Source organism: Rhineura floridana, chromosome 19 (assembly GCF_030035675.1).
Source record: "Rhineura floridana isolate rRhiFlo1 chromosome 19, rRhiFlo1.hap2, whole genome shotgun sequence".
NCBI classification, from domain to species: Eukaryota; Metazoa; Chordata; class Lepidosauria; order Squamata; family Rhineuridae; genus Rhineura; species Rhineura floridana.
The window spans coordinates 9,332,364-9,346,408 of record NC_084498.1 but is presented as its reverse complement, the minus strand read 5'-3'; the positions used below and the strand labels follow the sequence as shown (position 1 = coordinate 9,346,408).

The window sequence follows — 14,045 nt, the reverse complement described above, 5'->3', positions numbered from 1 at the left end:
CTGGACAGCCATCTGGACAGCAGTTGGGTAGGTTTTAAGTTGGATTCCTGCACTGAGCAGGGGTTGGACTCAATGGCCTTATAGGCCCCTTCCAACTCTACAATTATATTATTCTAATGCATACAAAAATGCATACACTAGGGTACAGCATGCATAAAATGCATATACTAGTAACATATTAGAGAAAACTACGTGCAAAAATGTGTATATTAGGACATGACAAAACTAGGGTACGCCCCCATTGTTGGAAGTGGGGCAAGAGCAACTCCTGTTTTCTTCTTTTGTTTGTGTTCCAGAAGGGTGATAGAGTTAGGGTCCTCCAGATGGATAGGCCTGATTACCTTTACCTGTGCTGCTCTGACTGATTTCCTTCCGTTGTTAGACTGATACATCTTAGGGAAGCTTATCTGCCCCTCCTACTTTCACCCTAACCTCTCTTCTTTGACTGTCTGAGAGAGAGGAGACACCTTTTGTCTCTGCTCTCTCTCTCCTGAGCCAAGAGGGCAACTCCCAAGTCTGGGCATTGCGCCTCCAACTTAGTTAGCTAGTTAGAAATAAGTATGCCTTTCTATCTACTGTGTATTTCTATAAATAAAGTAGCTTTTCTTATTTTACTAAGTCTTAAGTCTCAGTGACCTCAACGCAGGGTAAAAGCCTGCTTTCTTGGGTAAATGCACACACTGGCACACACGCATTTCAGACCATTGATGTTCTCTGCTAACATTTGTACAAATTTACACAACACCCATGACGTCACTAGGGCCCGCCCCTGAAATCTCAGAGTTTGGAAGGCTTCTGACCTGGTAACCCTAGGCTCCTGACCCTGCTGTAGATTGAGGAGAGGGAGCTCTCTGGCACACACACCCCATACAGATGGCACGGGCTTCAATAAGCCTGCACGCATGCCCCACCTACCTCTTCCATCGCTGTGAATGTTGTGTACACTGCGTGTGCATGCCTAGCAACTAAGATGGCAGCAGGGGCATCCCTAAGGGGCTGATGCTCCCACTGCCATCTTGGTTGATGGTAGGCACGTGCACACAAAGCGCATGACATTTACAACAATGGGAGAGGTAAGTGGGATGGGTGGGTGGGCACTGTGGGCCCAGGGCAGGCTGGTGCCCACAGGCCCAGTCATGCCTGGTACTGGCCCTGACCATTGTTGCCTACTCTGACTAGCACCACCTATCCATGGTCTCAGACAGAGAGCATCTTTCCCATCACCTTCTGTGTGGTCCTTTTAAGTGAGGAGGTCTCCTTACAACTCTCAGCACCCTTAACAAATTACAGATCCCAGGAGTCTTTGAAGGAAGCCACAACCGTTTTAAAGTGGCATCATACTGCTTTAAACATATAGTGCAGATGGGGCACAAAATGTATTTTTTGCCTAGAGCAGGAAAGTCATCTGCAAAGAGGGTTTTATGTTAGCTGCCTGATTATCTAAGCAAAGCCTTTTATACGGCAGTGACACATAGCATAATTATCATTACACCGTGCAATTTATAGCGAAACTAGCTTTCACGGGGTTGCTCCAAGCTGGCAGAAGCTTTCCCTCCTGACAGGAAGGAATTTTATACTATGGCTTGCCACATCTGTTTATCATATGTCAAGTTGTGTCAAAACCTCCAAAACTTTGGGCATGCAAAATAGACCTTTTCTTTGTGCTGGGAAAGAGGCCTCATTATGAAGGAAAGATGGAAGGACATTTTCACTTTTCCAATATTGTTTTTAACATCCCTTACTTATTTTTGCACCGCCCTTCAATCCTAGCATGGTTTAAACATTAAGGGACAGGTTTGATGTATATTATATACTTATAGCTGATCTGCGACAAATCGGAAGTCAACTATTTTATTTTCATTTTTTGTTGATGTATTGTTATGTTTTTTTGATTTTGTTTTGTTTGTCTTTTGAAAAATTTGAATAAAAATTATTAAAAAAAAAAAATCCTAGCATGGTTTACAAGAAATGATAAAACAATAAAAAATGGAAAAACAGTAGTTTAACATAGATGCTCTCATTTATCTATCTTACATAGTTTCTCTTATATAGTTTTGCTTGCTGGTTATTCTATAATGTTGCATCTTATTATTTTAAATTCTTGTTAAGTCAATTTGGATACTGTTCAGAAGAAAGATGGCTTGTAAGCAAATAAATAAATTATCTTTTATGTTATAGAGGATTAAAGTTTGTGTCAATTTACAAAATAAAATCCCAGATAAAAACAAATTGGCTGTTTTGGATGTAACACTAATCCATAGTTTGATGTTTCATGAATGAGCCTAGCCTCCTCCATAACTTGCATGGTTTTCCTTCCTCCTGCTCACTGGAGAGTAAGAGTTTGGAAGATTTTGCTTTAAACACACTTTGTTGCTTCATCCAAACCATGAGCTGTGGTTAACATTAACTATGGTTAGTTTAATAAAAACCCAGCTACATAAAGTTGGCTTGTTTGAAACTAACTCTAGTTATGCCAACCACAGTTTATCAGGTTCAGACAAAACAAACCACAGTTTACTAGAAGCAAAAACTTCCAAACTCTGCCACCCAGCTATGTGGGAGGAAGCTAGGCTCATTCATGTCACACTAAACCGTAGTTTAGCATTGTATACAAATGCATCCATTGTGTACATGAAATTACATGAACGAAAATGTAACCTATGAATGTGCTCACAATCACAGGGTCGTTGTAAGGATATAATGTACACTAGGCTGATTTTCTCAGAAGAAAGGTGGATTTAAGTGTCATCGTAATCATAAATGGGTGACAATGTATAAATTAAAAAGACTTCAATCCTATATGCACTAATATAGAAACAAGTACCATTGAACAAAATGAGATTTACTTTCAGGTATACATGGACAAAACTGGGCTGCACATCAATAATGTGCTTTCACCCTGCAAACTCTCTAGGATACTCCAGAGTCAAAATGGCAACTCTTTCTTCCCATCTCTATTTCTGTCAATATATCTGGATAAAAAAAATCTTAGTTTCTATTAATCCCTTGCACTATGTTGACCTGCAACATTATACACAGCTTTAATGATGTAACATTTATTAATGAAATGAACAAAGAGAGAGGGAGGTGTGTTGTTTTGTAAAGTTTGCAGAGAAGATTAGTGGTTGAAATCGGCACCCAGTCATCTTTTTCTTCCACCTTTCTCCAAAACCTAGTTTTGCATACTAACTTTTCTGCTGCTCACGAAAGAGAGAGAGAGAGAAAAGTCTCTTTTGCCAAAGGATAACAAAAGCAAATTGTTGTAGGAAAAGTAGAGTGGGCAGGGTGCCACATTGCAAGCATTCTCCTCCCAACCACAAATACATAATTTACAGTTCTGATGTTTCAGCTTTGGATTTCTCTGTAATTCACCTCCTGGAGCCTTCTGTTGGCAACTGTAAAAAAACAGACATGTGCAGAAAAAGACTGCTAGTAAGTTGAACTGTTGTGGGGAATTTGGAATCTCAGCATCTGCTGTGTATGAATCTAATCCTGTGGCCCTCAAAGTGCTGCCCATGGGCATCATGGCACCCTCAGACAACCCCTTTGATGCCCATTAAGGCTCCTTGCCTCTCCCAGTTTTTTTAATTGAGTGTTTTGTTTTTGGGTGGGGTGTTGCCTGCTTTTTGTGGGGTGGCCTGTTTTTTTGTTTAGCATTTTATAGGGGGGTTGGTGTTTTGCCTGTCTTGGAGAGGGGGTTCTGAGCACCATCAGTTTTTCTCCTGTGAAATGAGTACTTTGTAGTGCCCATGACAATTCTTTACATTTGCAAATGTGGCCCCTGGTCCCCAAAATGTTTGGGAACTCCTAATCTAACCTATGAGATGTATGACTTCAATGGTACATATAGGATGGTGCCCGGAGAGTTACCAAATTCTAACAGAAAGGAAAATGGAAGGAAAATGGAAGTAATAAAGTATTATATTTGCATATAAACCAATACATAGGCAAGTATACAACTAAAAACTAACAATCGAACTACAACATGCATCTTGAAATTTAGTAATTTAATTTTAGTATTTAGAGGCCTCCTCATAATCTGAGGCCCTAAACTGTAGCTTATCAAAGAATCATAGAATACAAGGCCATCAAATCCAACCCCCTGCTCAATGCAGGAATCTAACTGAAAGCATCTCCGACAGGTGACTTTCCAGCTGCCTCTCAAAGGCCTCCAGTGCTGGAGAGCCCACCACCTCCCTAGGTCATTGGTTCCATTGTCATACTGCTCTGTTAGGAAGTTTTTCCTGATGTTCAGCCAAAATCTGACTTCCTGTAATTTGAGCCCATTATTCCATGTCCTGCACTCTGGGATGACTGAGAAAAGATCCCAGCCCTCCTCTGTGTGACAACCCTTCAAGTTAGGGTTGCCAGGTTTAGGGCCTGAGACTGATCCTGTATCTTTAGGAGAAGAGAAAGTCAGCCAAGTGTAGGTGTTCTTGGTTGCCAGGCCCGGCCTCCGAAAGGTCTTCTGTATCTTTAAAAGTTGTGCAGGGGGAAGGGAGAATTCCACCTTGTGTTTTTTCCCATTACAGGGTTGCAAAAACACCTGCACTTGGCTGACTTTCTCTTCTCCTAAAGATACAAGATCAGTCTCAGGCCCTGAACCTGGCAACCCTACTTCAAGTACTTGAAGAGTACTGTCACATCATAATACACACTCCAGTATATACAGGCACATATCTTTAAACAACATGTAGAAAAATTCAGGAAATTTGGTTCTAACTCTGGGTAATAGCAAATGCTAGTCCTACTCACAGAAGACCCATTGAAATGTTTAACAAGTCCATTAATTCCTACTCTGAGTAAGACCTAAGTGGGATGCAACCCTCTGCTTTTGCTCTTCTCTACATGTGGTTAGTAATTTTGTTTTGTTTTGCTTTGCTTTTATCCAGAACGGTGTAAGTTCCACACAGAGGGGCAGGACTCTTCGCTTTAACACACTTCCCCCCTTCTCTGTGCCCTTCCCCTGGCTTGCTTAAGCTGCAATCCAGTACACACTTACTTGGGAGTAAGTCCCATTGAACCCAATGGAGCTTTCTTCTGAGTAGACATACATTGGATTGCAGCCTTAATCTTTTTCTTGCTCATACTCAAACACAGCCTTTTGTGTTTAGTACATGAAGTTGAACCAACAGCAAATATTATTCCTCATAAAATAATGCATTTTTGTTATTTTCACACATATATTCATTTTTATGCACTTTCCCCTAACATATGCATTTTTGTAAACATTGGTTGATGAACTGCATTGCAAAATTCAAATAAGTGCGAATTCCAAAGGCTGGTTGAGTTTCAGTTCTCATATTGTTTCAGAAAGTGCAAGTTTAATAGATTCGGCTTGAAATATGAATTGAATCAAAATTCTCGCCCATTCTTAGTCTAGACCCAGATGTTTTTTTCCTTTTCCTGAGAAGAACTGGGTCAAACTGTTGTCTTCACAAGTAACACCTCTTGCACTCCATCCAGCTCAAGAAGAGGGTGGAACCACCAGAATCATAGTTACTAATTCTGCCTTCTGTTTTAAATCTGGAGGACAGAGCTTACTCCTGAGTATGGCCAGAGCCGACAGTCTGAACTTTCCAGATGGTACCATTAGAAGAGCCAGTTCAAGTGGTTGTTTGGTTTTCTTGCAGTAAATACGAGCCATCAATTCTGTAGAATGTTCATAAACACCAGTAATGTTTCCTTTCACATGCAACAACTTGATGTATTTGCAGTGCAGTCGTATACATGTCTTGTAGGGTGGCCACATAATGTCAGGGATGGGGAACCTATGACCTTACTGATGTTGTCAGACTCCAACTCCTATTAGCATAAGCCAACATGGCCAATGGTTAGGGATGACAGGAGCTATGGTGGAGTAATATTTGGAGGACCACAGGCTCCCCAGACCTAACCTACACAATGCCAAATAAAAGGACAAAGAAGTACACAGATTTGCATAAATTTTGCTTATGTAAATTTATGTGTAGAGATACAATCAATGACTATAATTTACATAGAAATACAGTACATCACACCATGGTGAGGAAGATAGTGACCAGTTGACCTCTAGGGATGGGTGAGAATTTTGATTAACATTTCAAGCCAAATCTGTCAAATTCACACTTTCAGAAACTATGAGAACTGAAACACAGCCATCCTTCAAAATTCACACTTTTTTGAATTTTGCGATACAGTCCTCAAACCAAACTATATTTACAAAAATGTATATATGGAGGAAAGTGTGCATGAAAATTAGTATATGAGTGAAAATAACATGCAAAAATGCATTATATGTCAAGAAATGGCTTGCAAAAATGTACACATTTGTCAAAACTGCCTACAAAAATGTGTTTATTAGGAGAAATTTCCACTAAAATGCTGGAAAATTTTCATGAGGATTTTTAAAAACAAAATTTGCAAATTGCTGCAGAAATACAGAGAACTGCATTTAAGATTAGAAAAATGAATCTGAGAGAACCAAAACCAACAGATCATTCCATATCTAGTGTCTGCTCACTGTGCTGTCCAGGTGCTAAGTAAGGCAGCATCTGCACTAAACATTTAAAGCAGGATGTTACAGTTTACTTTCCCTTTAAGAGGGTTTGACAGCCTTCAGCAGCCTAGGTTGCTTCACAGCCCCACATCTGCTTCAGGGTTTTAGAGGAGACCTGGTGGGGCTGTTTTCCGTACAGGAAGTCTCAGCCTTTTCTTGTCATCAGGAACTTTCAAATGATATTGTTTAGCCACTTCATATAATCAATTCTTACAGTCCCAAAGTTTACTTTTTCTCTGATTCTCCCCTCTACGGAGCCGTAGAATTCTGTCTCTCTCTTCTCTTATGTTTAGTCTTCCTTCCCCATGGTGGCAAAAGGCTGTCAGCTGCTAGCCTCCTTCCCAGTTATATGACTGCAGCTTCTCTGCTTGGTGGTTGTCTGGGCCTTTATCTACCAATAAGAATCCCACCTTGTGGTTTTTCCCATTAGAGGGTTGCAAGAACACCTGCACTTGGCTGACCTTCTCTTCTCCTAAAGATACAGGATCAGTCTCAGGCCCTGAGCCTGGCAACCCTAATTGCAATAGAAGTCAATCAAAGCTGCATATAAGAATGTGTTTATTAGGACACACACACTAAAATGCTGAAGAATTTTCATAAGGATTTTTTAAAAATCACAAATTGATGTAGAACTGGCCTTACAACTTAAAAAATGAGAAACCCCAACCCTACCTGGAGATGCTGTAGGTTGAATCTGGGACCTCCTGCACTGCATGCAAAGGAGGTACTCCACCACTAGGCTATGGCTCTTCTCCTCCCCCTTGAAATCAATAGGCCTTAAAAGCACTCAGCTTCAGCTGGATCATGCCCAGCATTTGTTCCCCTCTTCCCTTCCAGTCCTGTTTTCATAACTTATTCTCCTATTTTCCACTTTGCTTTTGTTTCCCGGCCCTCTTTCTAATTATTTCCTTTCTTCCTAATTCCAGAAGAATAGGCGGGCTTTATTTTTGTAGCTCTCTCTAATTGTTTGCATCCTCTTCAGCTGCAGCGCAGATAAGAAAAATAAAATAGCTGAGGAGTTTTTAGGGGGGGCAGAGAGAGAAAGGAAATAAAAGAACCCAGAATTAAACTTCTTAAGGCTGATTGCTTCATTCTGTTTCTCTGCACCAGTCTTCACCAACCTGGTGCCCTCCAGATGTTGTGCTTGGCTGAGGCTTGTGGCAGCTGCAGTCCAAAATCATCTGGAGAGTACTAGGTTGGCAAAGGCTGCTGTACACAATGGAGGCCTCAGTGGCAGAGCATTTGTTTCCAACGTAGAAAGTCCCAGGTCCAATCCCTGAAATCTCCAGCTAAAAGGATCAGGTGATGAGGAAAGCCCACTTCTGCTCTGCTGGGGACCCCAGAGACCAGCTGCCTATCACCTTAGACGATGCTGTATCTACTCTAACTGACCCAGAGCTAGAGCATTCCCAGCAGATGGCGGTCCCACCTCTGTTTGAAGATTTTTAATTTTTTTAAGATACAGAAGACCTCTTGGTTGCCAGGCCCAACCTCCAAGAGGTCTTCTGTATCTTTAAAAATTGTGCAGGGGGAAGGGAGAATTTCACCTTGTGGTTTTTCCTATTACAGTGTTGCAAGAACACCTGCACTTGGCTGACTTTCTCTTCTCCTAAAGATACAGGATCAGTCTCAGGCCCTGAACCTGGCAACCCTAGTTTTACTTTGTTTTTAGAAACCCAAGAACTACCAGCCAGGACAGGTGCAAAAAGTATCTCTGGAATTAAAGAACAGGGTGTCTCAGTAGATTCAGATTGTATAGATTTGTACCAGCATTGAACTGAGCTCACAATTCTCCTTTTACACAAAAACCCACTACTGGTTAGGTGTTTTTATTTCAGGTGCTTAATTTAGGTGACAAATATTAATTGTCCTTGTTGCTATTGTTAAACTATTGGGAGTAAAAAAAACCCCACATATTTGCTATCTACTACGAATCACCCTGAGATCTCCCAGTAGATTCTGTTTGACATTCTGCTCACCTCTAAAGTAATTGTTCCATTGCTGAACTGCTCTTATCACCAAGAGAGTTTTCCAAATGTTCAAGGAAATTCTATCCTCCTATAAGTTCAATTCAATTTATTCAGTTTCTTTATCGCTTCACACTGCCAGAAGGAGTCCATGAAGACAAAACAAATATATTAAAAGTGTTCATCCACAGCTATTACCCAACAACATAAAATAACCACCCCACCCACATGATGATGAAGACCAACAATAGTTTATGTCTAGTTCCGGCGAGGGCAGAGGAAAGTCTTTGCCCGCCCCTGTGTGAGAACTCTTTAGGTCAGGGATGGGGAAGCTTTGGCCCCCCTGATATTGCTGAACTACCCCTCATCCCTGGGCATTGACCATGCTTGCTGGGACTGATGGGAGTTGTAGTTCAGCAATATCTGAAGGGCCAAAGGTTCCCTGTGCATGCTTTAGGAATTTACCTGTTTTCTAATATTTGTCCCTAGAAAATCACTGTTCCTATTTGATGGCTGTTTCTGCCTTTTGTGGTTCTTGGTTATATCTAAACCATATATTTAAAGCACATTTATACCACTTTAACAGTCATGCAAGGAATTCCCACTAAGAATCCTGGGAATGGTAGTTTACCCCTCACAAAGCTACAATTCCCAGCACAGTTCCCAGGATTTGAAAATAATGAGCATGACAAACTTAGGTCCTTTAATGTCAGTGGGTCTGCTCTGAATAAAACATACAACTCATGGTGTGGATTTGACAAGACTTGTTAAAATGTTGTTTGCAGACCTTTTTGGTTTACAGCCCGATCTCTCTCTATGTCAATATTTTATGAATGCACATGGACAGTGGAGCTTTTCCGTATTGTCAGGGGTCTGTTGACATCAACTCCAGGAAATGGAGTTTTAGACCCTTCGGAGGCCCATTGTAAATTGTTTACAAAGCACTTCGAGGGTAAAGTTGCTCGCCTCCGTAGCAGTCTTGATGCCCCATCCACATCTACTGTAGTCCCCAGTAAGGTGTCCAGTGCAATGTCTGCTGCAACATCTTGGGAACAGTTTCAGTTGATGCGGCCTGATGACGTAAACAAGATGCTTGCAATGAAGCGGCCAGCAACATGTGCTCTCGACCCTTGCCCTTCTTGGCTTATTAAAGCTTGCCAAGGGGGTTTGACCAAGTGGATCCAGGGTGTGGTCAACGTATCATTGTGGGAGGGAGTGGTTCCAGCCACCCTGAAAAAGCCCACCATGGACCCATTGGCTTGTGACAACTACTGACTGGTCACAAATACTCCCTTCTTAGGAAAGGTGATTGAGAAGGTTGTGGCACAGCAATTGCAAGTACTCTTGGATGAAACAGATTATCTTGACCCATCCCAGTCTGGGTTCAGGCCTAGTTATGGGACTGAATCAGCCTTGGTTGCCCTGATGGATGACCTTTAGTGGGAGAAGGACAGGGGGAGTGCAACCCTGTTATTCTTACTTGATCTCTCAGTATCTTTTGATACCATTGACCATGGTGTCCTTCTGGGCCGACTTGGTAAGATGGATATTGGAGTATTGGAGGCACTGTTTTACAGTGATTTCGATCTTATCTTCAAGGTCATTCTCAGAGAATAGCATTGGGTGACTGTCTTTTGGCCCCCTGGCAGTTGTACTGTGGGGTGCTGCAGAGTACCATCTTGTCCCCATTGCTGTTTAACATCTATATGAAGCCCTTGGGAGCGGTCATCAGGATATTTGGGGTGAGGTGTTAGCAGTATGCTGACGATACCCAGCTCTATTTCTCCATAACATTTGAATTGGGAGAGGCCATGCAAATAATAAATAAATAAACAAACAAACATCAGAGAGCAATTTGACAGAGACCACCGCCATCCATCCATCTACGCATCTCTTCAAATCCCTGTCAGTTAGATTACCTTGATAATTTTATAGATTTATATATGTTAAAAAGATGTGTATCCTACCTCCCCATGTCAGTCAAGAGCTGCCGCCGCAATAAAGTCTGCAATAAAAACCAAGCAGTCCAGAGGCCTATTAGTAGATCCTTGTGTTCTTCTGCACACTCCTGCCTTAAGGACCACCTTCCACATGAACTAGCCACCATTTTAAGACCTGCCCTACTGTCTGAGGAAAGGTGGGTGGCGACTGGTGACAGGGCCTTCTCTATGGTGGCATCCTATATTTTAAATTCCCTCCCCAGGGAGATTTCCTGACATCATGTCTATACTTTAGGTGCCGTATAAGTCCCTTTTTATGTTCCTAGCCCTTCGTGTTGATTTTTAACTCTGCTTTTATTTCGTTTACTCTTTTCCAAGTCTTACAAGTTTTTTACAAGCTATTTGTTTCCTGATTGTATTTTTTTTTAATTGTTAGCCACTCTGGGAATCCTTGGATTGAAGACGAAAATTTTAAAAAAAGTAAACAATAAATAGCAATACTAAAACAAGCACAATTAGGTGACCCTGATAACAATCAACAAATACAGGGAGCTGGATAAAATAAAATAAAATAAAAAGTACAGCAGTTCCCAAACATATTTGACCACTTGAAAATGATTGAGGTTCTTGGTGGACCACTCAAACATTTTTATTTAATTCATTTATTATTCATTCATTTATTTATTTATTTTGTGCCCTTCCTCCCAGTAGGAGCCTGTTGCAGCAATTGTGATGCTCTGTGCCAGATGCTGTATGATTTTTAATTGGACTTTTCTTGCTTATTATATTTCTAGTATTGTATTACAATTTGAATTCCACAGAATTCAAATGGTAATAAATAAAATACAATATTAAGAAATAAAACAAGCAAAAATGCAATTAAGATCAATATGAATATTGAATGCATACATGCTGTGGACCACCTGAGATACATCTGGAGGATGCATATAGAAGGCCACAGTTCCCCAGCCCTGCCTGCTACCTAACCCTTTTAACGAGAGATGACAGCAATTGAACAAGGGACCTTCTACATCCATTACCACTCAGGTATGGTCAGTGCAGCAGGCTCTCCAAGCCACAGCTTGCTTTAGCAGATAATAAGCAGGGTCATGTGGTGAGGAGTAGGTCCTTTAAGTAGTCTTTAAGGGTTTCAGCCCCCTTTAGGATGCACACCTTAACATGGTGAGGGGGTTTGAGAGTGTTGAAGAAGCTGAGAGCAATGCCGTCAGGAGTCTAGACCAAGAGGCTAGACTCCTAGCAGGGGCACCCATGGCGGAACGGTCAAAGCTGAGACACCAGACTAAGTTGCATCCAAACTCAGAGGAAGGCAATGGTAAACCACCTCTGAATACCTCTTACCACGAAAACCCTATGAACAGAGTATCCAAAATGCAACATTTCTCCTTTTCATCTTTTTCAGGTGAGGCTGTCGACGTGCTAAATCGATGTCTAGGTGCGACAATGGACTGGATGAGAGCTAACAAACTGAGGCTTAATCCAGACAAGACTGAGATGCTGCTGGTGGGTGGTTCTCCTGACCAGATGGTGGATGTTCGACCTGTTCTGGATGGGGTTGCACTCCCCCTGAATGCTCAGATTCGTAGCTTGGGAGTTATTTTAGATCCATCCCTGTCGCTGGAGGCTCAAATAGCCTCGGTGGCACGGGGTGCTTTTTACCAACTTCGGCTGGTGGCCCAGCTACGTCCCTATCTGGACAGAGAGAACCTCGCTTCAGTAGTTCATGCGCTGGTAACCTCAAAATTAGATTACTGCAATGCGCTCTACGTGGGGCTGCCTTTGAAGACGGTTCGGAAACTGCAGCTTGTGCAGAATGCAGTGGCCAGATTGTTAACGGGGACCAGACGGTCTGACCATATAACACGGATTCTGGCCCGCTTGCATTGGCTGCCTATATGTTTCCGGGCCCGGTTCAAAGTGCTGGTTTTTAACCTACAAAGCCTTACACGGCACAGGACCACAATACCTGTTGGAACGCCTCCCCCGATATGAAACTGCCCGTACACTACGCTCAACATCGAAGACCCTCCTCCGAGTGCCTACTCATAGGGAAGCTCGGAGGGCGGCAACACGAAAAAGGGCTTTTTCAGTGGTGGCCCCCGAATTGTGGAACAACCTCCCAGAGGAGATACGCCAACGTTACTATCTTTTCAGCGCCAGGTTAAAACTTTCCTCTTTGCCCAGGCATTTTAATTATTTTAATCATTTTAATCATGTTGCATTTATTGGAAGTGTTTTAATTCTTAATATTTTGTACTTTTAAATTGTGTTTTTATATTGTATATGTTTATGTATTTCTAATGTTGTTCTTGTTCTTGTGAACCGCCCAGAGAGCTTCGGCTATGGGGTGGTCTATAAGTTTAATGAAATAAATAAATAAATAAATAGTGCTGGAAGATGAGACCCCCAGGTCAGAAGGCACTCACTGAGCTATTGGGGAAGAACAAAAGACAAGTACGAGTAGCGCTGTGACTAATGACGCAGCTGGGTCAAAGCTGAAAAGAAGCCCAGAGGCTGATGCACAGAGATGCGAAAGGAGAGTCCAGAGATGTACAACACACACAATAGGAACATGGAATGTGAGAAGCATGAACAAGGGAAAGTTAGAAATTGTCAAGCAAGAAATGGAGCGTATCAACATTACAATACTTGGCGTGAGTGAATTAAAATGGACTGGAATGGGACATTTTCAATCAGGCAACTACAAAATATTTTATGCAGGAAATGAGAAATCAAGAAGAAACAGGGTTGCTTTAATAGTGAGAAGTGATGTAGCAAAAGCAATTAGGAGCTACAACGCAAGGTCTGAGCGAGTGATATCAGTGAGATTAAATGGGAAACCTATTAACATAACCATCATCCAAGTCTATGCTCCAACGTCAAACGGAGAAGAAGAATTGGAGAGATTTTACGTAGAAGTACAGGAGGAAATTGATCATACACCAAAACAAGATATGATGATAATCATGGGGGACAGGAATTGTGGGGAAATGGGGCTTAGGTGACAGAAATGAAGCAGGAGAAAGACTTATTGAATTCTGTGAAGCCAATGATTTGTTTCTTGCCAACACATTTTTTGAACAACCAAAAAGATGACTGTACACGTGGACATCACCAGATGGTCATTATAGGAATCAAATTGATTATATAATTGGAAAAAGAAGATGGAGAAGTTCCATACTTTCTGCAAAAACAAGACCAGGAGCAGACTGCGGTACAGATCATGAACTGATCATATCAAAAATCAGAGTAAAGCTAAAGAAGAAGAACAAAGCACTCATAATGCCAAAATACAATTTAAATAACATCCCAGAAGAATATAAAGATGAAATAAGGAACAGATTTGAGGCTTTAAACTTAGTTGACAGAGAACCAGAAGAACTATGGAGTGAAGTCAGAGACATTATCAGGGAAGAATGCAAAAAGACAGTACCTCTAGTTAAAAAGAGAGAAAGACCTCAATGGAGGACTGAAGAAACTCTTAAAATGATTAAAGAGAGAAGGAAAGCAAAAGCAAAAGGAGACAGAAACACGGTCAGAACCCTAAATGCAACTATACAATGACTAGTACGTAGGGACAAA

General features: G+C 41.5%; 1 long non-coding RNA gene across 1 annotated transcript in view; it reads right to left on the bottom strand.

Moving 5' to 3' along the window:
• Positions 1 to 7,473, bottom strand: part of LOC133373267 (uncharacterized) — a 32,403-nt gene extending 24,930 nt beyond the window's left edge. The window contains exon 1 of the long non-coding RNA XR_009759636.1: positions 7,211 to 7,473. This is a non-coding gene — a long non-coding RNA (uncharacterized LOC133373267). The remainder of the gene's footprint in view (positions 1 to 7,210) is intronic.
• Positions 7,474 to 14,045: the final 6,572 nt, after the last annotated feature.